This window comes from Heloderma suspectum, chromosome 3 (assembly GCF_057233095.1).
Source record: "Heloderma suspectum isolate Gila_16-S chromosome 3, 16-S_ref, whole genome shotgun sequence".
NCBI classification, from domain to species: Eukaryota; Metazoa; Chordata; class Lepidosauria; order Squamata; family Helodermatidae; genus Heloderma; species Heloderma suspectum.
In genome coordinates this window covers 68,606,632-68,632,081 of record NC_139460.1, presented here as the reverse complement: position 1 = coordinate 68,632,081, position 25,450 = coordinate 68,606,632, and positions in this window count along the sequence as shown.

Below are 25,450 nucleotides of genomic sequence, written 5' to 3'. Positions count from 1 at the left end.
TCTAAAGTTGGCTGTACTGCTGCTTCCCCATGCCTAAACCGGGCTTGATGTGCTCCAGGGAAAGGGAGTATGTGTATCTGGGGGGCCATTAGGCAAGATGGATCTTTGCATGGAGCCCACAGAACCATAGACTTCCCCTTAACCACTTTGCCATCATGCTAGTTTCAGCATAACAAGGAGAGAGAAGACATTTTCCATCTTTTTATTTTATGCATATATAATATGTTAATTTTGCCATATTCCACACCTTATCCAAGCTATCCCTAATAGTTGGTGTTTTCTTTTCCCCCTCCAATATTTGGCGTAGGCAATTCTAGCAGCAGTTATATAAGAAACCAATTATTTTATCTCTGTAGGATAAACATTATTTAATGACCTAGCAAACAATGCCAACCCATAGTTTATTTAACCCAAGAGCTGGTTAACCCATGGGTTTTCGAATTTCGGCTTGCTGTGATGTGTGAACCCAGCCACAGTAACAAACCACATTTTTTTTAACCATGAACAACCCAGAAAGAGAACCCATGGTTTGTTGTTGGGTTATGAACTTTGGGTTGTTTAAAACCATTGGTTGTCATTATGTGTAAACCCAGAAATGTGGGTTGTTTGCCAGGCTACAGAGGTGGCAAGCAAGAGTGGGGAAAAAACCCACCTGCTCTACATGCCAGTGCTACAGTGCTGCACAGACATTTGGGATACAGGGAGGGAGTGGGTAAAGGAAAAGAGAAACAAACAACCCAGGGATTAAGAAAATAAACCACGGTTCATTCCACTGTCTGCCAGACAAACACTGGGTAGGGCAACAAACCATGTGTTAATCATTAGTGCCATGGGTTAGCTTTATGCATGAACTAGGTCAATATATGTTAGAAGTAGGGATGTCAGCAGGGATGGCGGAGAATTTCTCCACGAATCTTAGGGAGGCCAAGTGCCGACGCATTCGGCCCCCCGAAAGTGTTGGGGAAATTCTCCGCCGGCCCCCCGCCCCCCCGGGATGGGACTTAACTTCGGCGAATGTCCCTCCCAGCGGCGGGTCCCGGTAGCGTTTCGGTGGCGTTTCGGCGAAGGCGGGGGCGGCGGCCGGTCTCCAGACCAGCTGCCGCCGCCGCCATTACAAAATAAAAAAGTACAGTAAAAAAAACACACACACACCCGTGATAGGCTACGTGACGATTTACGTAGCCTATCACGGCTAGATTTCCAAAGTCAGCCGTGATAGGCTACGTAAATCGTCACGTAGCCTATCACGACTGACTTTGAAAAAAAAAAAAAAGTGCATACGCAAATGGCAGCGTCCCATGGGTGCTGCCATTTGTGTTCCTTATTTGGACAGGGGTAGTCTACGTAAAGATTTACGTAGACTAGGGATGGACGAAAGTCACTTACCTGTCCTCGAAGCATTTCGCGGTAGGGGGGAGGCGCTTTGCTGCTCCCCCCGCGAAGTTCAGGCCGGCGGGGGAGGCTTCCGGCCTCGCCTGGCCGAAATTCAGGCTGGGGGGGAGGCTTCCCACCTCGCCCGGCCGAAATTCAGGCCGGGGAGGAGGCATCTCGCCTCACCCGGCCGCGAACTAAAAAGTTAAAAAAAATCTTTACGTAAATCTTTATGTAGACTACAGCAACCAAATAAGGAACGGGAATGGCGGCTCCCTATGGGGGCCGCCATTATCCGTACATGATTTTTTTTTTTTTTTAAGTCACCCGTGATAGGCTACGTGACGATATACGTAGCCTATCATGGCTGACTTTGCAAATCTAGCCATGATAGGCTACATTAATCGTCATGTAGCCTATCAGGGGGGCGTTTTTTTTTTCTTTTATTGGAATGGCGGCGGCGGCAGCCGGTCCCGCCCCTCATGAACACCCGCCGAACTGCCAGCTGGACCCGCCGCCGGGAGGGACATTCGCCAAAGGTAAGTCCCGTCCTGGGGGGGGTGCGGGGGGCGGTGGGGTGGAGAATTTCTCCCCGAAACATGTTCGGGGGGCCGAACACGTTGGCGCTCGGCCCCCCGAAGTTTCAGGGAGAAATTCTCCGCCAACCCTAACGTAGACTACGGCGAAAATAAGGGAACGCTATTTGCATTGCCCTTATTTTCGCCGTAGTCTACGTAAATCTTTACGTAGACTAGACGTGCCAAAATAAGGAATGCAAATGGCGGCGCCCATGGGGCACTGCCATTTGCGTACGCACTTTTTTTTCCCCCAAAGTCACCCGTGATAGGCTATGTGAGGATTTACATAGCCTATCACAGCCGACTTTGGAAATCTAGCCGTGATAGGCTATGCAAATCGTTACGTAGCCTATCACGGGTGTGTGTTTTTGTTTCTTTTTACTTTTTTTTTCACGGCCAGGGAGACGGGGCGCTCCTCTCTGGCCTGAATTTCACTGGCGAGGGATGGGGCGTCTCCCCCCCTGGCCTGAATTTTGCCCGGGCGAGGCGGGGCGCCTCCCCACCTCACCTGAACTTCAGGGGGAGAACCGAAGCGCCTCCCCCCCACCACGAAGCAAGCTGCGGGACAAGGTAAGTCCCTTTCATCCATCCCTAGATGTCAGAGAAATCTGTCCAGGGGGTAGAGGTCGCCAATAGGGGTGGACGAAAGTCCCTTACCTTTCCTCGAAGGACGTTCGCGGTGGGGGGGAGGCACTTCGCTGGTCCCCCCGCGAAGTTCCGTCCGGGGGGGGAGGCTTCCCGCCTCGCCCCTGCCGAAATTCAGGCCAGGGAGGAAGCTTCCCACCTCGCCCGGCCGCAAACACGAAAGTTAAAAAAAAAAAAAAACGCCCCCTGATAGGCTACGTGACGATTCACATAGCCTATCACGGCTAGATCTGCAAAGTCAGCTATGATAGGCTACGTGAATCGTCACGTAGCCTATCACGGGTGACTTAAAAAAAAAAAAACGCGTACACGAATGGCGGCCCCCATAGGGAGCCGCCATTCGCGTTCCTTATTTAGTCGCTGTAGTCTACGTAAATCTTTACGTAGACTACAGCGACCAAATAAGGAACGGGAATGGCGGCTCCCTATGGGGGCCGCCATTATCCGTACACACTTTTTTTTTTTTTTTAAAGTCACCCGTGATAGGCTACGTGACGATTCACGTAGCCTATCACGGCTGACTTTGCAAATCTAGCCGGGATAGGCTACGTGAATCGTCACGTAGCCTATCAGGGGGCGTTTTGTTTTTTTTTCTTTCATTGCAATGGCGGCGGCGGCAGCTCCCGCCTCGCTCGAACACCCGCCGAACCGCCGGCCAGACCAGCCACTGGGAGGGACATTCGGTGAAGGTAAGTCCCGTCCCGGGGGGGGTGCGTGGTGCGGGGGGGGTTCGGAGGATTTCTCCCCGAAACTTGTTCAGGGGGCCGAACACGTTGGCGCTTGGCCCCCCGAAGTTTCGGGGAGAAATTCTCCGCCAACCCTAGTCGCCAAGCATTCATCAACTCAGTCCTCCAGACAACGGCACACTTCCGTGCTAGCAGACCCAACTCAACCCAACTCAACCTGCATCGAGTCAGGCCAGCTCACGGATTTTCCAATTGTGTTTCCCCCTCCCGTAAATAGAAAATTACACAAATTGAGGCCATAGTTTGTGTAATTTGCCTAAACTGAGGCTATAAATTGCTTAATTTGCACAAATTATGCAAATCATGACTGCAATTTGCACAAATTATGCAAATTAAGGCCACAATTTGAGCAACTTTCTATTATGAAAGAAAACTGAAAAAATAATTCCCCGGATTTCAGGAAAATCCCATGGCTTAGCTTGCGAATGCCAGCTAAGCCAGGAGGGCAGCGGGAATCCATCAGGCCCCAAAAGGGCTGGATTTGCAAATGACAGCCATCCCTAGTTAGCAGGCATTAATAACAATAGCAACAACAGCAGGTTGTATCTACAAGTTGTAGATTGTATCATAACATTCTGTTTTTTCAAATATCTTTTTTTTCTCCTGTATCTCTTTGCTAGTGAACATGTTCACCATATGTGGAAAAAAATTCATTCAGTTGACATCACCAACGACACATTTCATCATTTACTTTTTTTTACCTAGTCAGTAGAATATTCCTATCTGAAGTCTCTAAATCTCCACTGAAGTAACATTAATTAATTCTTAGTAACATTAATTAATTTCCCAAAGATTGTTACAATACTTAAATATATATATATTTCTCTTTAAAAATGAATATGACCTAATTTGAAAACTCTCATACTATCGAGGGTTTATACCATTCCTTTTGGTCTTAATTCCACTATGCTTAAATGTTGGTCAAGAGTTGGATCCAGCCTAAGTTAGTTACACTTAGTTCCCACTGAAATCAATAGGATTTATGTCATGACTAGCTTTTCACATTGTTTCAACTGGATCTAAATGCAACTGTATAATCATTGTTTTCTCCTATCTCGCCCCTCCCCCCACCATTTTCAGTATTAAGATCTAACAGTGCAACCATATACATATCTGCCTGGAAGTAAGTGGAGTTCAATAGGACATACTCTTAGGTAAGTGTGTCTAGAATTGTGGCCTTGATCATCTATTACCAAAACTATTGGGAAATTTGATAATCTCTATCTTGCTCTGTAATTATCCTACATTCTTAGGAAGCTTGAAAGTTAACCATTATTTTAACTCCTTTTTGTTATGCAGCACGCTATGATTTAGCTACAACATTGCATATGAAGAGAGACGGGTGCTGTTGTTGTTACCTATACATGGGATTCTTGACGGTTTTTAACCGTTAATAGAACTAGAGTAACAATACATAATGTTATTAATGTTAGTGAACAAATATTGTTAAATAAATAAATAACCAACTAACTCTTATATATTAGACTTGTATGACTGGAATTGATTTTTAACATGCCTTATGTCTCTATAGTGGGAATAATTTGCCCTTTCTTCCTTTCTCCCACAGGCAGAATCTGAGAATATGAGAAAAATGCTCAGGTAATAGAATGCTGAGTTAACTGTCTCTTGCCACTCACATAGGGAGAAGCACTTAGGAAAGTGTGATGGCAGAGAAGCCTGGCTCCATGCCAGCATGAGGCTTTCAGGTTTCCGTTACTCCTGGCCATAGGTTTTTCTTGTTTTTTGTTCTGCAAATCATTCATAAATAATAAGGGCCTATACAACTCCCAAATATGTCTCCCTTTATTCCTTCCAGAATCCCTCTGACAGCACAAATGGCTCTTTAGGATTTAAACCCTATTGATTTTCAATGGGAAATAGCTCTTTTAACACCCATTTGTACTTTCAGACTCTCTTCTATGCACTTCTATGAACACAGAGTGGAAAATCTATGCATATTTTAACTATGTCACAAAACTCAAAGGCTTGATCCAGTCTATCATGGGTGCAGGACCACATATGGAGGATCCCTATAGGGCATAACAGAGCCCCGTCCTTCTGGTCCCCAAAAGGCACACACACTGCATAACCTAACATATCATGCTGTCTGTCATAAGGATTGGCAGGCCTTTACATTCTTCCCATATTACTGTCCAGACGTTTTCCTTCTGCTTCACCAAGGGACAAGCATATGAGGGAGAGCTGTTTGGAGGTGAAGCAGACATGCCCAGACCTCTCATCCCTTGTAACAGCCTGGTACTCTGAGTGCTTTCCATGGGAGAGCAAAGATGGGACATTGTTATGCTCCCACTGTGGACCAGAATGAGCTTAAATGGGTTCACCATATTTACTTTTAGTTTACAGTTACATTAGGATGATGGAAAATGAAAGAATTTAAAGATGCATAGGGTTCTTTATGTTATTATATTGTACTATACTTAGGGTAACCACTGATGAATTGCCAAAAAAGAGGAACTGCATCACCCCAAAAAAGGACAAAGAGGACAGTAATTTACCTAAAATATGCATATGCTAATTTATATTTAGAGATCAAATTTAGACATTATTATAATTTAAACAGAAATAAAGTATATCTCACCAGTGTGGAAGACTGTGGCCTCTTTCACATGGAGATTTTATCCTGCTGTTGAGATTGCTCACTCATGGAAGTTTGCAGGTCCTTTTCATGATCTTGTTAACCTCCAGGGCACATCCAGAGGTATTTTCTGGTTATTTTGTCTCAAAAATATCCAGAACGAATGAACCATCTTTTAAACTCGGAACGTTACATGATTAAAACAGCCATTAGATGGTGCTGTTTCACTGAGTTCTATGGAACCTTGAAAATTAAAAGCTTCCCCTCTCAGTAATCACATGGTTGCTGTCTGGGAGCCCATGATAAATGCAGAAAGGCTCCAGAATGGGAGGACTGCGGGGAGTTTTCTTTAGTGTAAAGGCAGCCTGTGACCAAGTGACCTGTGTGTCTGTTGTCCAGGTGATAACTATGGATGGGCAACAGTTCTTATAGTTCTATATTTTTAAACTGGAATTGGACAGGAGAGCCCTTCAAATAGAGGACACCTTGAAAGATAAGACTGTCCTTGGTGAAAGAGGAAACATGACCACCCTAATTATACTTTAGATCAGTTTAAAGTCCTACCCTCTGGATGTTTATTGAGAAGTAAGTTCCCCTGGGGAAGGCAAGGATACATAAGTTTGCAGTCTTAGAAACAGTACTCTGTTGTTTTCTTGGGTGAAGAATTGTAGTTTATAAAACAGAGCTATATTTTTTCCAATAAAAAAATTATTTTTTTTTACAGAAAAAAATTACAGAAAAGTAGAGTGTATTTGCAGGAGAGGTGGGGAGATAAATGTTCTTTATAGCGCATGTTGAACTGTGTCACAATATCCAAGTATTAAATAGTTTAATCATATTCCACTTCATTCCTATGCTTTCTATGCCTGCCATTCAAGGATATGACATCCTTTTCAATTTTGGACAGCTGGAAAGTAAGTATACATTTTGTGTTAAGAAAGCCAAAAGCTGTGCCAGTGGGAAAAAAGAGTGAAAACCATTCTCTGCAAAAGCTAATTTCAAAATATGTTTGCCCTGATCCAGACATCCCTCCCTGCAGATGCTGATATCAGGGATCCCAAAGGCATTATATTAGAGTCTTCCCCCCAGCTGGGTTGCAACAAATACTTCCTCCTCAGTGCTTCATTGAGTTTGTGACACCAGTAGTACTTGACTATGTAGATATCCCCCCTCCCCCCCCCACACACATACAAATATGGTGCAGAGTATGAAAGCAACTCATGGCCATAATAAGTATGAAGGGTTTGTAATGATACCAAGGAAATAATATTGGCACTCTTACCTATTATTCTTATATTTTGTATCTGAAAATCAGCTATGCAACAATCTTTAAAAGTACTGTCACACTATTAAGAATAGAGCAATATCCACATGTACATTCATTTTTATTTTGTACATTTACTGAATACATTGTGTGAGGTGTAGGCATATCTGAAGTTAATATGACTTTCAAACATACATGCTTAAGGATGTAATCCTATACCCATTTACCTGGGTTTGGGAGTAAGCCTCACTAAATTTAAAAGAACTTACTTCTGAATACGCATGTATAGGACTGAGTTGTAAAAGGATCCTGCTTAAATGGTGCTCACTCCTTTGACTGCTGTGACTGAGATCTTTAAAGGCTAGTGCTGTGCCAAAAATTTCTCCTGTATTTTTTTCAGTCATTCTCATTTTTGAAATTTATTTTGAAAAGAAATTCAAAGGAGTAGGGATGTACGAAAGTCACTTATCTTTTTGAAGGGTGACATTCACGGTGAGGGGGAGGCGCTCCGTCTCTCTCTCCGGAATTCTCTCCAGCCGGCTCCGCTCTGCGGAGATTCTGCAGAGCCACCAGCTGGGGCTGCCCGCAGCCAGACATCCGGCCGCTGGGCAGCCTGCAGGGATGCAAATGGCGGCTGCCGTAGCCGCCGCCATTTGCGTCCCAGTATTTTGCCATGATATGCTACGTAAATATTTATGTAGCCTATCATGGCAAAAAAACAGCAACAACAGCGAACGCAAATGGCAGCGGCTACGGCGGCTGCCATTTGCGTTCCCTTTTTTTTGCCATGATAGGCTATGTAAATACTTACGCAGCCTATCACGGCTTCCGCAGGGACGCAAATGGCGTCCCTGCGTTAGCCGTGATAGGCTACGTAAGTATTTACGTAGCCTATCATGGCTATAGTGATGAAGCAAATGGCGGCTGCGGACGCGGCCACCATTCGCAAGTCAGCGCGAATGGCAGCAGGTAAGTGTCCCATTTTGGGCACCTTTCGTGAGGTGGGGGGGCGGGGGGCTTCGTTCCGCCACAGATTTCGAGGGGCCGAACGCACTGGCATTTGGCCTCACCGAGATCCGTGGCGGAATTCTCTGACATCCCTACAAAGGAGAAGAAATTTCAGAGAAATTCTCATGGGTTGGGTTCAGGGTTCTTGTCCTTACCTTACTTAGGAGGTGGCCAAGGAGTGTGCACAAGTACCCTGTCTTTCATTGCATGGTGAATTGTGTCTTAGCATGGTGCAGTGGTTACAGTGTTGGACTGGGAGCCAGGAGATCCAGGTTCTAGTCCCCAATCAGCCATGGAAGCTCACTGGGTGACTTTGGGCCAGTCACAGACTCTCAGCCCAACCTACCTCACAGGGTTGTTGTTGTGAAGCTAAAATGGAGAGGGGGAGGAGGAGGATTATGTATGCCACCTTGGGTTCCTTGCAAGAGGAAAAAAGGCAGGATATAAATGCAATAAAAATAAACAAACTGTACAATCATCTCTGTGGCAGCCAGTAGCCTCCTCAGCTTCCCACACTTCAATTAAATCCCAGGGGAAGACATAATAAAATTATTTTTCCCATAGGGCTTTTGCAGATCAATAGGAAGCCTGGGAGGCTGCAGAGCAATTGGGAGATGTGTAATAGAAAGAAAACGCACACATGCAGCATCCTTCATCACATCACAATGATTAGGCAAACTCAAAAACACCACCCAAATAATTATAAAATGTCCTGAGAATGATGCAGAAAAGTGGAAGCTTCAACAGTTGTAGTGGCAGCAGAAATTAAAAAAACCCAAAAAACCTTAGGAAAAAAGAAAAGAAAGAAACTGTGCTACAACCCTACCAATTTTGAGTCCTATATATGAGAAAGTGTTGGAGAATTTCTCCTACCCTTGGAGAAATTCAGTGAAATTGCTCCCCCTCTCTGCCCACATATAGGCTAGAGAATTTTGAGAGACCATTTGCACACAGCTCTATTAAAGGCATATTTCCATTGCAATCCACAAAGCACATAAGCGATCCATTTTCTCATTTTCCTGTTCCATTACACATGATTCTGCTCAGGCTTTCTGTGGTGAACTGCATTTGGCTTAATCCAAATTAATAGAAGAAACTAGTTAGTAATGATTTTGGTCAGAATACATTGGCAGTGGCATTTCATTGCATTAAGCTTTTCAGCATTGGTCTTTCTGTGTCCCACTCCTAGCAAGATCTCAGTTGAGCTCCAGTTTTCCATTTGGCATTTCTCCTCTGTATGAGAGTATAGAAGGAAAGGAGTTATGCGGTTGTGATCCTGCTGAATGTCCCAGCTCCCCTTTCTGGAACATGAGGACCCCGTCCACTTACTAAAGCTTCCTCCTGTTTGGAACTTCTTGCTCTTGGCTCAGGTTATTTGTCACATGGACATGGACTTGCATGTGAGTGCCTCTTTTCATCTCCCATATCTTTGCGTGATCAAGGAGTAGGGATGGCGGAGAATTTCTCCACGAATCTTCGGGAGGCCGAGTGCCGACGCATTCAGCCCCCTGAAAGTGTTGGCGAAATTCTCCACCGGCCCCCCTGCCGCCCCGGATGGGACTTACCGTGGCTGAATGTCCGTCTCGGCAGCAGGTCCTGGCGGTGGTTCAGCGGCGTTTTGGCGGGGGCGGGGGCGGCGGCCGGTCTCCCGACCGGCTGCCACCACCGCCATTACAAAATAAAAAAGTAAAAAAACAAAACAAAACACACACCCATAATAGGCTATATGATGATTTACGTAGCCTATCATGGCTAGATTTCCAAAGTCAGCCGTGATAGGCTACATAAATCGTCATGTAGCCTATCACGGGGGACTTTGGAAAAAAAAAAAAAGCACATTTATTTATTTTTTCCTTATTTTGGCACGTCTAGTCTACATAAAGATTTACCTAGACTACGGCGAAAATAAGGGTAACACAAATAGCGTTCCCTTATTTTTGCCGTAGTCTACGTAAATCTTTACGTAGACTAGACATGCCAAAATAAGGAACGCAAATGGCGGCGCCCATGGGCCGCCGCCATTTGCGTACGTGCTTTCTTTTTTTTTCCAAGTCACCCGTGATAGGCTACATGACGATTTATGTAGCCTATCACGGCTGATTTTGGAAATCTAGCCATGATAGGCTACGCAAATAGTTACGTAGCCTATCACGGGTGTGTGTGTGTGTGTGTTTTAACTTTTTTTTTTGCTGCTGGGGAGACAGGGCGCTCCTCCCCGGCCTGAATTTCGCCGGTGAGGGATGGGGCGCCTCCCCCCCAGCCTGAATTTTGGCTGGGTGAGGCGGGGTGCCTCCCCCCATCACCAGAACTTCGGGGGGAGAACCGAAGCGCCTCCCCCCCACCGCGAAGCAAGCTGCGGGACAAGGTAAGTCCCTTTCATCCATCCCTATCAAGGAGAGGGAAGTACTGGATATTATATGAGAGGCATGTACAGACTAGTGTTGTGCCAAAAAATTCTATTCTTCAAGTTCTGGCATTTCGTGGGGGTGGGGGGAAGAAAACTTTGATGAAAGAAGCTGGGGAGATGAGAATTTTGAGTAATTTTCTCCTTAGGGAAGAGAACAGGATTTCTGCTTACCTTTTTAAGAGTAGGTAGGTGGTGGCTGTGGGTCTTCTTTCAATTTCTTATTTTTATTTTTACTTTAAAAAATGCCCCCCCCACACACACACTTGCAGCTGCCCAGGACTCTTTAGAAAGAAGCTTCCCCAGCCTAGCAGCATTTTCTGAATTCCCAGAAGACCATGTGACCTCGCCCTCTGCTATAGGCATCTCCGAGGCTGCAAAAGCTCTGCAAAACAAGAACAAACAGGGCTTTTAGAGTTTTAGAAAAATTCTCTTCTTCCTTGCAGAAACATAGAACAAGCAAGATAAGAGTTTTTTGTAAAGCTCCAAAAAACCCCATTTGTTTGCAACAGCTCAGGACTCTTTGCAAAGCTTCTGCAGCTTGGGAGTTCTTCTGGAATACCTATAGGAGAGGGTGAGGTCATGTGGTCTCATGGGAATTCAGGAACTGCTGCTGGGCTGGGGAAGTCTCTGTGTAAAGAGCCTCATGCTGGGGGTGTTCTTCAGGTTAAAAGAAGAAGAAGACCCTTCAGCCACTGCCTACACTTTAAAAGAGAACTTCAGCTATTGGGTGGTATAGAAATAAATATATAAATTTAAAAGGTAAGTGGAAACACTGTCCCCCTCCCCAAAGAGAAAATTCTTTGAAATTCTCTCCCTCTCTGTGAAAGGGGCAGAAAAGACAATGCCTCTTTTACACAGAGATAAATTTCCCCCCAAAATATGGGGCAGGATTTGGCACAGCACCAGTACAGACCTCCAATTCCTTGTAATGGCCTGGTGTGGAAACTGGGTGTACACCACCGAGGGGTAGGTGGATGGAAAAGAAGGGCTCTTTTATACCCTATGAAATCCCCCTGTTTTGGGTGTTGTGTCTGAATGGGGAAGGAGCATACTCATAATGAGTGTTTCTGCTGTTTTAGTTTTTTATAACTTCTCCATGCCATCTGTAACTTAAGTAGTAAGTAAATGAGATGTTTTTGGCAACAATATATATCATACCATCTTGTGTGCTTGGTAGAGGTGGGATAGTTTGGTATTACAATATACATTTAGATCATTTTTTTTTTCATAGAGAGCAAATTATAGTACTCATCATGAAAATCTATATTTAAATGCACATTTTCCAGTAGCTTAACCCTAGCCTTCTCTGGCAATGATGGATGCTTTATAAATACATATAATACATATTTTTTTTTTTGTATTTCCCCCAAATGTTTAGTATTTCTGGGGTTGTCCACGAGAGGGTTAGTAACATCAAGTCTTCAGAAAGGACAAAGTTCCTTTGTCCTGCTCCTCATACTCTGCTGAAAATTAACATGACAATATTCGGAACCCTGCAATTATAGAAGACGTCATCAAGATACTTATGCAAATATTTTGAATACATGTAATTATGGAGAAAGGGGGAAAATGCCATTCAAGTTAACAGGTGCCACTTCCTGGGGTGTTTTTTCTATGAGCAGCAGCAAGCTGCTCCGATTCTATCAAGTGATGAGGATCAAAATAAATTTTAATAAGCTAGAGAGTGGCATTCAGCCAATGCAACCAACACTCTTCAGCTCAGGATACATTGTGTGCAAGCATTAACTTTTTCAAGAATATATATATGCACATGCTAAACTATGGCATAAAACTCTTCTCCTGAAATCAGTGGTGACCAGTGAGGCTGTTTGCTAGGCAACACCACTGTCTAGAGATAGATTGGGGGGGGGGGGATTGTAACCCTTACCTTTTGGCTCTGGGAGACGGTAGTGGAGATGGGAAGTACTGCAGCTCCCATCATGGAAGTGAATATTTGTTGAGCACTTAGTTTTTCCTGGTCATGTCAGTAGCCTGCACCGGCACTGGGGCAGCAGCCACCTATTGAGTGACAAGGCACTCGCAGGGTACTGGCTGCGGCACCCTCCACCCCCACTTCCATCTCCCGGGCCAGGTAAAGGTGGAAATGCCCCTCCATCCATCGCCATGCTGCAGTTGCTGGTGGTCACCTCACTTGCAGTCACAGCCTAAAACGTTATGACAGACTGGGATACATTTTGTAATAAGCCTGATCTATCCAGGTTTACTCAGATATAAGTCTCACTAGGACTTACAACTGGGTAAACACACATAAGCAGTAAATCCAGTTGAACTCATCTGAACTTGAGTAAACTTGCATAGAATTATATTGTTAGGATTATATATCCAGAAACATTATGTGAAGGAGGAGGTATGAAGAACATTCTTTTGTAGGACACAATCTATTTATTTATTTATTTATTTATTTATTTATTGCATTTATATCCTGCCTTTTTTCCTCTTGCGAGGAACCCAAGGTGGCTTACATTATCCTCCTCCTCTCTATTTTATCCTCACAACAACAACCCTGTGAGGTAGGTTGGGCTGAGAGTGTGTGACTGGCCCAAAGTCACCCAGTGAGCTTCCATGGCCGAGTGGGGACTAGAACCCAGATCTCCTGGCTCCCAGTCCAAAACTCTCACTACTACACCACACTGCCAAAAGTCAAGCACGTTTAAAGTCCAACTTAGTTTCAGTGGGAAAGGTAAGCATGCATTTAAGGTGGAAATGCTATGCTCACTTTCCTGGGACAAGTTCCATTGAGCGCAGCAGGACTTACTTCTCAGTAAACATATATAACATCACTCTGTAAATGGCTCTCATTTAAAATAAGAGGACTTAGCTTTGGCCAGACGTTGTCCTGTAAAAGAATGATGTACCTCATAGTTATCAGCATTCAGACCAACTGTTGAGTAAGAGGACTTCAGAATGGGAAGGAATTCATATGCCAAATACTTTATTCCCTTGACTTGTGGTTTAGCGATCTCCACTGAAAAAACTACCACAATATCTCAGAGAATGTCTTCCACTGCTTAACAAGAAAGCAATGTCAACTTGAAAGCTTCATGTTTCCTTAAATATTGGGACCAGTTCCTGTCTGTCTGACTGTCTGTCTTTTGTATGTGGGGGCATGCTAGTAACAGAGAAGAATGTATTTTATTTGAATCTTCAAGTATTTAACTCTATATGTTATACACAATTACAGATTTAACTATGTGTGCCCCCTCCTTGGTAAATCCAAAATAATTCTATACAAACTGCTTGAGTTATTTTACCTCTGAAGTGACAGAGAAGTACAAAGGAAGATAAATCTAGCTTCATAATATCCTAACAGGAAATATGAGACATTTCTAGTACATAAGGTATAGGTAATTGGTCCTAAGAAAGGTAAGAAGGTCATTAGAACTTACACCTAGTGCCCCAACCTTTTAGGAGTTGTAATATCTTTATTTCTGATTTCCCAAAGTCTAAAGGGAGAAGACAAATAAGCAAACTAGAGAATAATATACTAGGGGCAAATACAACCCTGTCTGGTTGTTAGTGGAGAAATTGGTAGTTTAATGGATGAATTCACCTCATTTCTTCCCTACAGATAAATTACTGGGTAGCCATTCTATCACACAAACTCATAAAAGCTATTCACAAAAGATCAAAAAATCAATTTCTAGTCCCTCTGGTGAACTATCACCATATTATGTCTAGAGAGCAGCAATTTCACCCTTAATTGTAAAATTCTTGGCTTTTCAGGACCTGTTGAAATTGTTCTTAGATTGCATCCTTTGTATGTGTGTTTGGGGGGTGGAGGCGGGTAAGCCTTTTCCTCAACTCCTATCTTTAAATATGACAACAATTAAGCATGAGCCAAATTGTTATCCCAATGCAATTAGGCAAGAACAGTACAGAAAGCTCACCTTAATAAAGCACTTATAATTTCAACAAGTTAAATATGTTAAAATTAATATTAGAGAATACCACAGAAAATGAAGCATATTATTTTGGGGAAGCATCCATTATTCTCTTAATGTGCTTTGGGATGAGTGTGTCTGCCTATTTCTGGTCCAAGTCATGATCATGTGCTCATAATTCCATCTCATTCCACTTCTGCATTAATCTGTGGATGTTGTTTAAAAATCGTAATAAATTATTATAAAATATGGATTTACGTATTTAAATGTGTGTTTTGATATGTTAAAATTGCTAAGGATGAAATCACAACATTTGGACAAGATAAGTTCCAATCCTCACATTTGTCACAAAGCTGCAGATCTGGCCATTTTGTATAGGAAGTTGCAAAGATCAAATTCCGTAAGCATCCCTGATTGCACTATCTGTGCCTGTCATACAGTGGGCAGGAGACTAGGGCAGGATGTGCATATAACTTGGGTGTAAAGAATGGCAGCATTGCCCTTGCTCTGTATTAGCTTTGTTTTCCCTCTGTAACTTTTGCAAGATCTGATGGGCTACATGACGGATATTACTGTTCATAGGAAGAATATTGACTTTAAAAAGAAATGGTACCAAAGCAGCAACTGATCAGGTGCTAGGAGGAGAGTGACACTTGAATTTGTATTCATAGAATCATAGAATAGTAGGGTTGGAAGGGACCTACAGGACCATCGAGTCCAATCCCCTGCTCATTGCAGGAATCCAAGTCAGAGCATCCCTGATAGATGGCTGTCCAGCCTCGTCTTGAACGCCTCCAGTGTGGGAGAGTCCACCACCTCCCTACTTGAAGAGTGCTATCATATCTCCCCTCAGTCTTCTCTTCTCAAGGCTAAACATGCCCAGTTCTATGCGGCAAACAGTTTGTCCCAGGTTTGAGCTTCCCTGCTGCACGCACACACAAATCAGCCAAAAGGTCGTTCTTTTTGTACTAGTAAACAAAAATGTTTCCTGGTTGGAGTATGCATTTCACATGCATCATCACTGTAATGCTTACAATGGCCCTGTAAGTTAGTATTATAATCACCTTGTTGCAAATCGGAAGTCTGAGGCTGAGAGCAAGTTCACTCCAAGACCTTCTGCTACCCAAGGTGGACCAGCAAATGCCACCTCCCCTGCCCCTATCCTCACCTCCCTCCTTCTCCGTCTGCTCTTCCTCCTCCTGGTGCATCTGGAGCATTGTCCGACCAGCTGTCTGGGGCCATTTCACTACACAGTGCCTCAGTCTGAGAAAGGCCTCTACCGCATGAGGAGGGCGCTTCCTTAGAGCTGAGCAAGGCACTGAGACAGCAGGGCAAGATGGTGCTAGCAAGTCCCAGGAGAGCAATGGCAATAGCAAAAATACTGCTTTAAAAAACTGCAAAGTGACAAAAAAGATGCTCTCTGGATACACTCACTCAAAACAACAATGCCTTGCTCTGAGGAAGGGCCTGTCATTCCACGTGGCAAAGCTTTGAGATGACAGGGCGAGAGATAGCCCAGTTGCTTTGTTGCAGTGGCCAAAACACTGTAACATTTGTATGCACATGACGATAAGCAGCAGTAGGGTTGCTCCAGGGGAGCAGTGGGTGTCCACCTCAGGGCTCAGGCATATGCATACCCAAGCAGCCAGGCCCCGTCCCTGGCCCTTTTTCTCTTGGACAGGGTAGGCAGTGCATGGCAGGGAGCAGACAGGCTAGTGCCCCTCCCAGTCAAGTCCAATGAGGCAAACAGCTCACTTTGCCTCACTAAAGGGCCACCCCTGCTGAGAGAGTGGCTTGCAGCAAGTTCATGGCAGAAGTGAGAATTAAATCAGGGACTGTGCTACACCAGTGGCTAAGAAATAATTCTATACCTTTTGGTATAGTAAACATAAGTGCTACTAGTGCTACCAATCAAAATGACATTGTGCAGCTATTCCATCTTTCCCTCCTTAATAAATTTTTGGAGGTAAGGCAAAAGACAGGAGAAGCAATGGGAAAATATGGGCGGGTTACAAATGGAAAGTGACAATGCAGAACCCCCAGTAAAATTTTGTGAATGAGGCAGGCTAGTTGCACAATAAAAGCTTCATCTTCTAGAGGCACTTACAATCTCTGCTCCGAATTAAATATAGACAAAATATATCTGTGCCACGAAAAGCTAGTGTTGGGCAAAGGGCATGGTGGTCAGGCATGTGTCTTCTGCCTTCTTCATTGTCCTCTTTGTTCACATAAATTGTCCAATTTACGTGAAATAACATGTCTGTTTTACAGTTACTACTTTGTTTTATAGAACAGTGGATTAAACTTTGAACTTTTTTTTTTTTTACTTTTTCAAATGATAACAGGCAGAAACAGACTGAAAGGATACTGTAGATGGCAACAGTGAATGTTCAAGGACTGAGGAAACAGTTATAAAGTAAAAGGTCCAACAGGTTACACTAGAAGACCTCAGCCAAGAAAGTGGCCAATTAGTTCAATTCACTTAGACACAATCCTATGCATGATCAAAGAGAGAAAAGTCCTACAACTCCCAGCATTCCCCAGCCAGCCATGCTGGCTGGGGAATGCTGGATGTTGTAGGACTTATTTTCTGTCTAAACATGCATAGGATTGTGCCCTAAGTGAACTTCCTCTGGCAGTTTAAACTTTTGCGGTGACAACAAAAGCCACAAATTAGAATTATTATTCTATGCAACATAAAAAGGTGCAGCACCCCTGTCAGAGTCCAGACTGCAATTATAACAAACCTTTGTCCACTTGGCTCCTGGGCTTACAATTTCTGCCTCTCCAGTCCTCCCTTGCCAGACTACTTCCTTCCTGCCAGTGGTGCACAGTCCTTTTGTTGCTAGGATGTGAGGGATGGTTTGTCCGAGGCTTACTTTTCTCCTTAAGTCTGCCTCCCTTCAAAGCCATGTCTCTAGCAGGGAAGGGAGGGTTCAGTTTGTGTTTTAATGTGAACTTACCTATTTCACACTTCCCAGACTAATGCACAAACTGAAATGCAGGTATGCATCATTATTCACACTTTTTCTGAATGTGCTCAATTCTCAGTTCTTTGCTCAATTCTTTTTCTGAATGTGCTCATTTCTCCAACTGAAAAATTGTATAAACATGTGTACATTAAAACATTATACAAAAGTGTGCACAAAAATGTGTATATTAATGAAAACAATGTACAAATGCATTACATTAGTGGAAATTGCTTGTAAACATGCACAGATTAGTTAAAAGTACCTGCAAAACTGAGTCTGAGAAATGTGCTCAAAAATGCATATGAATTTTTGTGCAGACTTTAAAAAAAATCTCACAAACTAATAGAGAAATGGGTTGAAACAAACTTAACATTGGAAGAATAAGAAACCATAATGGATTGATCTGTCCATTCCAGTCTCTAGCATCTTGTGCCTCCTCAGGTTTTCAACTCACTGCCTACTTGTGATACTGCCTTTAGGGCGCAATCCTATGGCCGCTAGACATGGCTAGATGGCCATGGGATTGTTCAGTTTCTGGGAACCAACCCTGAAGCCCGCACTCTGAGGTTTGTTCCTGGAAAACTGCCTCCCTGCACCATCCTGTGCCACCTCATAGGCACAGGCTCCTCACTCAGATGGGCAGTGCAGAGCAGGGCAAAAGCTGGTGTTCCAGCAGGCAGCAAGGGGCGAAGAGTGCGGAAGTGCTGGTACGATACTTCCTATGTATTGTCTGGCCTGCCCCCGCTCCAAAGTCCGGCAGCTAGACAGTAGAAATCGGCCATCTAGCCATGAGTGCAAGGCAGACAGAGTGCAGAGGAGAAGATCACTCCATGCTCCACCCGCCCTGCATTGGACAGGCGGTCACCCCTATCCTGATAGGATCGTTCCCTTAGACACTTTGTCTCTTGGCCAGATTCCCTATAGATTTTGTCTTACCACAGCATACACACCCTCCTGACTGCTTAGACACACTGTGGCTTTAGACACAATGCCCCCTGTTGCCTCACTTCCATCTCTTCTCTGCCCTTTGATCCAAGCTTCCTTGTACCTCCCCTGCACAACCCTGGTTCATCTTCTTTAAGGTGCTTCCAGACAAAGCTTTTATTGAACCATTGTCCTGCCTCATTCACTGAATTTTGGGGGGTTCCGGACAACAATTACTTCCCCTTGTAACTAGGGATATGTGGAAATCTTGTTTCGGTTTGTTTAGGAAAAAATGTAAGAATTTATAAATTTCTTCATATTTGGTACAGAAAGAACTTGTGATTAAAAATAAAAAACAAATATGGGAGAAACTGAAACGGAGAGATTCATTCACCCAGGCCTTGGGCTTTGTGCTTAGCTCATAAAAGTCTGCATTTGAATTCCTGTGTATTCAACCATGTCAGTGCTGAATTCTGACAGGTTTTTCGTCTTTAACAGCTACATGACAGGCAGGTACAACATGGTTGTTTCCATGCTGGGAATACCTGTATCTATTGAATTTGGCCAGTGCATATCGTCGAGTATTTTATTTCACTTCATTTTTTGTAAGAATTTACCAAAATTTGAAAATGCTTCATATTCAGGATAGAAAGAGCTTGAGACTTAAAAAAAAAAAAAATGGATGCAAGAGACAACAAAACTGACAGATGCATCGATCCCTAGTGTGTATATGCCTATAGTCTGTATATACCTTAACTGTACATTTAGCTTACACTAATGGGAATGTTGCCTATGAATACCCAAGCTACTTTAACTAATCTTAATTACTGTGCTCCACTGTTTCAAACAAATGTATTTACAAAATGATTGTCTATGTACTTAATGCCTGGCTAACTATTTCTATCAGGGACAAATTAGACAGGCACCCTCAGTACTTGCTTTGAAATAATATGTGCTGGAAAATAATATGTTATGGTAAGGTTTATGAGACACCTCTTTTCAGGATGATGAATGAAATCCTCTTCTCCAAAGGAGGGGAAAGAGAGAACCTACCACTGGAAAGACAATTTCATATGCAATCTATTGAGGAATGTGTAATTTTATTTCATAATGTCTTGATGGATACCTGTTGTTTTTTTTCACAGTGGCAGGGGACATATCTCCCATTTTAATTATTTTGTTTCCCCTAACCTACAAAATTAATTATGGTTTTTCTTTTCTGCTAATTAATGTCAGCTCTTGACATGTTGCTTATTTGCATTTTGGCAGAATTAGTTGAAGATTAGACTATTAGGTCAAATATTGTGAGAACTGTGTGAGGCGTGTCTCCTCAGGGCTTTCAACCTTTTATCCATTTTTCTTGGTAATATAATTCATAACACAAGTCATTTATAAGTTGGAACGTTATAAAAGAAGGTTCACATAACAAAAGAATAAACCTCATGGACTTTAATTACATTCACACAATTGATGTCATGTCTAGTTTAGCCTTGAAGTAACACAGAGTTCATTTCTAAGCATGAACTACCTGATCACTGATCTTCACTTAGAAACCTGCCATGACTCCAGGATCTAAAAGGTCTTTTCTGTTCATTATATGTTATTTATGTATAGAATATAATATTCAGACAATGAACAAGAAAAAAATATATCTATCAGCTTCCAAATTAATGCAAGTTGAACAACATCTGACGCTGCTCTTCAACAGTTTGTTACTTTCGATTACTTTCCTGTAAGCTTAACATGCTACCCACTAATTTTCTGTGTTTGCTTTCTACATACTTTATTACATCATTTAATGGAAGGAGTTATAGTAGAAACAGAAGTTATCCTTTGTCATACTTCCAGCTTGTTTCTTATATTTTTCCATTGCCACTGTATACTTTTTTTAAATCAGCATTTTTTGTTTCTTTGACAGTTCTAGCATCTACTATTGGTGGTGCTTTACTTTCATTTTATTCTTATAGGTGCATGATACCATTGGGAGAGAATCTTATAATTGCATTATAGGAGTGGCTGGTTCTGAAAAGTCTGATTTCAGTCATTTTCTCATTATTTCAAAGTTAACCTCATTCCATCCAGTTTCTGCATCAGTTTGGAAATTTTAAAAAAGTTAAAATGAAAATGTCTTCATATATTTGTGCACATTTCTCAAAGTGTTTTTCTTTTGTTCACATCAAAGTATACACATTTTTGGAAGTGATTTCCCCTAAGATAAAGCATTGATGTGCACGCTTTTCTGTAGTATTCACATTTTGAATGCAGTTTTTTCACATGCATACTTAGACTGCAAACTTTTAAAAAGTGCAGATATCAATATTTAATTCTGTATGGGTCCAGGTGCAGAATTAAAATGCAAATCTGGAAGGTTCACATAAAAATGTGAACTGGAGAAATTTCCCCTCTATCCTTATCACATTATAGTCTTGCATATAATGTTCAAAACTAATGAAAAATAATCCTGGAGATCCATAACATTTTTTACAGTGTCGATTCTTTAGCTCCTTAAAATCCACCTTGTGTTTCATATTGACAATTACAGAGCTGAAATGACAACCATTGACTGTCCAATCTTAGGCGTGCCTTTTTGGAAGTAAGTCCTGCTGCATTCAGTGAAGCTCAGTTCCAAATAAATATGCATAGGGTTGCATAGACATGCATGTTTACTCAGAAGTAAGTCCTACTAATTCCAAGGTGACTGACTGACTGACTGTATTATAGGATAGTGAAGTAAGCATAATGTTTAACATTCTCTGTACACAATTTTCTCAAGTGTATATAAACTGGCTTAAACTCTTTGAAGTTAGCAGATCTAAAGTGACATACACCCACTGAGCATGTGGGAAGAGTAATCATAAAAAAGGGTTTTGACTCATCCTGGGGGTAAGAAGCTTGGATGTAGTCTTAATTGAGATGTTTCACAAGCAACAAATTGCTTCTTTGCAGTGAGCTCCTATAAAGCCCACTTTTGGTTTGCAAATTCTTGGAAATAATTACTGTTGATACAACATCTGCTCTTTGAAAGGCAGCAGTTGTTACTTGGATTTTTAAAAAGGCATTTGACTTGCCCCCAGGCTCTTATACAAATCCTATATGCAAACAAAATCTACCTAAAATTAATCTTTAGAAACAAATACGGGTGCCCTAAGCGTCTACTTGACATTACAACCTAGTCCTCCTTCTCTTCTCCTTTCCAATTAATACATCTGAGCTGAAACTTTTGGCAACAGCCCTTTCTTTAGAAAAAGGGAGAGAAGAAAAGGATTTTTTCAGGTGGGATTGAGAAGGAATTCTAAAAATTTGATCAGGGGTGGGGAGCTTACTGGGATAAGTAGCAGTGTTTGTTCCTGTTCTTTTATTTAATTGCTCTGTAGTCAAAAATATAACGGAGCTGCAATTGATGGTGCAGCAGGATACTATGTCCCCCCCTTGGTTGGAATGACATTACATCATGACACAGTATTGTTCCTGGAGGGGTGGAGAGATGGCAGCTCCAACTCTCTCAGGTGGTGATTTTCACTATTTATGTAAATACTTGCATTTCTTCAGTTCTGTACATTTTCTTGTTGAATTCTTAATTTCTTGGGGAAATTTTAAGGGGAATGTAAGTTAACAGAGAAAAATACCACTTGTGATTTTCACTGTTGTTGTATGAGTGATTAAAAAAAAAAAAGTTTGGGATCAATCCAAAGCAAATAAAGCATGCTTAAAATCCAGTAAAATCATTGAAAGTGAAGTTTAGTTAAATGCTCAGTGATGATGTCTGTGTTATCACTCAACAACTTTGTGAATGACCACTATTAAAGTAGTTATCACTTCCTGTACTTGCTGCATTTCAATTCCCTCTAACCCCATTGTTTAAAATCCTCCCCGCCCCCCAAGCATGTGTATATGTATCTGCCAATTTGAGATTAACACTTCATACATCTGATGAAGTGGACAGTGTTCATGAAAGCTTATGTTATAATAAATTCATTAGTGTTTAGAATGCCACAAGACTCTGTTGTTTTTTAACTCCTAGAAAACACAGCAGCTGCAGACAGGTTGAAAGGGGGCTGGAAACGCCACTGGGAGGGTCAGTACATGGTGACATATTGTCTCTCACAGGGACATTGTATGGAAAACAAGATGGCTGCTGCAATGTATTCATGGGGTCAGTCATTTTGTTTTCAATGCAACATCCCCTCAGCACCTCACAGAGACTTTATGGGGGAGGGGAAGATGCCTGCCCCCATTGCTACATTGTGGCAGCCACTTTTTTCTGTACAATATCTCTGTGAGGAATGGTATATCTACATGTACGATCTATCCCAGAAACAGTGGTGGTCTCATTTCAACCACCGTGGCTGTTGCTGCGTTTTCTAGCAGCTCCAAACATCCAAACTTAAAAAAAAAAAAAAATCTGTTTAAAAAGTGCTTTAAAAATCCTAACAGCTACCCTTGGACCACCTTATGAACTTGTTGTAAGCATCTGTTTTCTTTTTCTTTTTTAGAAAATATCTCTGCACATTTGTTTTAAAAACCAATCTATATAGTGACTCTGTTCAGACATCACACTAAGCTATGATCATTAGCATTTTTGAGCTAACCAAGATGGCTTAGCATGATGTTCGAATTGCGTTTTCCCAAACATGGTGGTTTATTAACCATGGACTAACCATACTCACTAACTACTTTCTGCAACATGGTTAGCAGTCCTAACATTAGCAACTTAGCATGACATCTAAACAGACCCCCATGGTTAACTGAGTGCTACCATAGAGCTCCACAGCAAGAGTGGCTGAAATCGGCCCAGTCGCTCCTGCCAATGCTCCAGATCTCCATGGTCAAAATCTGCCTAGCAATGTATGATGCAGAACTGAGAGCCAGCCTCCTCACTCTCTATCCCCTCCCTCAGTATGAAAATTGGAGAAGCACACAGGGAGAAAAGATGCTTTTGATCCCATGCCACTGTTATTGGCACAGTGGCTGCTTGAGCACTTAACACTCCCAGGCAAAAACACCTGTATCTGCCGCAATAAGGGAAAACATCCCTGCCTGGCTGGCAGCTGGCCAAGCAGTGTCATCCCTGGCTCAAATGGCACACCGTCCCCAAACCTGCACCCCCCCAGCCCCCATGAAATGGCCTCCCATGGTTGCTGCCACACCAAACCACAAGACAGCTGCTGGCCGCTGCTGCATCACTAACAAAATGGCCACCTGCAGCAGCTTCTTCCACTGAGGCTCCAAAATGGGCACCCGTAGCAGCTTTCTTTGCTGGGATGCATAGCAGGCCACCTGGAAGACTGCAGAGTTTGCGATAACCATGGCGGTTAGTGAGTGGTTAGGGTAACTATGCTGTGGGCCATGGTTATCTGCATGTGTGGCAGGGGCTCTCGCAGTGCTTAGCACTAACCACTCTGCACCATGGTTAGTTTAACCAGTGACCACCCTTCTCCAATGTAAGTCTGAACAGGGCCATTCTGGTTCAAACAGGACAGAATGCATCTAATATTAGTGATATGGAAATTAGCACAGACTAAATTGAGTCTGATCTGTCTATTCCTAAATGTCAGCCCCTGGCCTATAATTGTTTAAATTTTCTGGGTGCATGTTAGTAGTGAATTGCCACTTCACACATTTTCTTCAGTAGTGAATTGCCACTTCACACATTTTCTTCAGTAGTGAATTGCCACTTCTTTAAGGGTGCAATCCTATGCATGTTGAGACAGAAAAAAGTCTTACAACTCCCAGCATGCCCCAGCCAGCTGGCTGGGCATGCTGGGAATTGTATGACCTTTTTCTTTCTAAAGACACATAGGTTTGCACCCTTAAAAGATCAGGGACCACTCAATCTCTTGAAGACACATTTGCAATATCCTGGACCCAGCCAGTCAGCCTTTCCCTGCTCTATTTGGTAAGCCAGAGAGGAAAAAAAAATGAGAAGACAAGTGGCTGGCTGGCCTCAAGTACCTTGTCCACATACTTCGGTTCTAGCAACTGAAAATAATCCAATAAACCTGACCCAGATACTACGTTGGAACCTCCGCTGAAGATATTGCCATAACCACGGAATCCAGCGTATGCCAGATGTGAGTGATTTTACCCTTGATGTGTCTTGCAAACATGTCAAAGTAAGCTACTGGAGATTCCACTAAATCTCTCTCTTGGCCAGATTGCAAAAAGCCTTGAACAACTCAGAAGAGCTCTACTTCACTGCCACAGTGTAGGCTTGATAATGAGTAGGAATGGATGTAACGGTTAAGTTCAATTCTGCTCAGTTTCTTGTATTTCCAACATCTTTCAGTCTCCCCATCAGTTTGTGATTATTTTTTAAAAGTCGGCACAAAAATATGTACGTATTTTTGTGCACATTTCTTCTAATATATGCATGTTTATGCACTTTTCCTAATATACACAATTTTGCAAGGGATTTCCCCTAATACAATGCACTGTTGTCCTCTTTTGCCCCCCACCCCCATTATTCAAATTTTATGTGCATTTTTTAAAATTTGCAAACTGCATCAAAACGTTTGGAAAACTGTAGATATCCCTGTATTACTACATTCTGGTTCATGTTCACGTTCGAATCGAGAAGTGCAAATTTGGTAAGATCACATTGTGAACTGAATGAATTTCTCACAGATCCCTAACAATGGGCTCTAACTTTTGGTTGGTTGGTTCTGACAAGAGTTTTTCTCTGCCTGTGTTCCAGCTCTCTGCCCACTTGCTTTATTGCCCAAAGCTCAGATGTAAACCAAGAAGCCACCTAAACCCGCTTTGTAGGAGAGGTCACTTAAGCTTGATCATGTCAGCTGCCTGAGTCATCTCTGCATTCTTGAGCATGATTAAGGCTTTGGCAGGAGCAGGAGCCATACTGTATGCTTACCTCAACTTGTGCACAGCTTATAATTCAACCCACGTTGACTACACCATTGCCAAGCTGTCCAGGCACCAATGTATTCGTTAATTTAAAACGTTTGACACCACTCTTCAAGTAAAACCTTTCTAGGGTGGTTTACAATGTGTCATAGAACAGAATAAAACCAAGTAAGGGC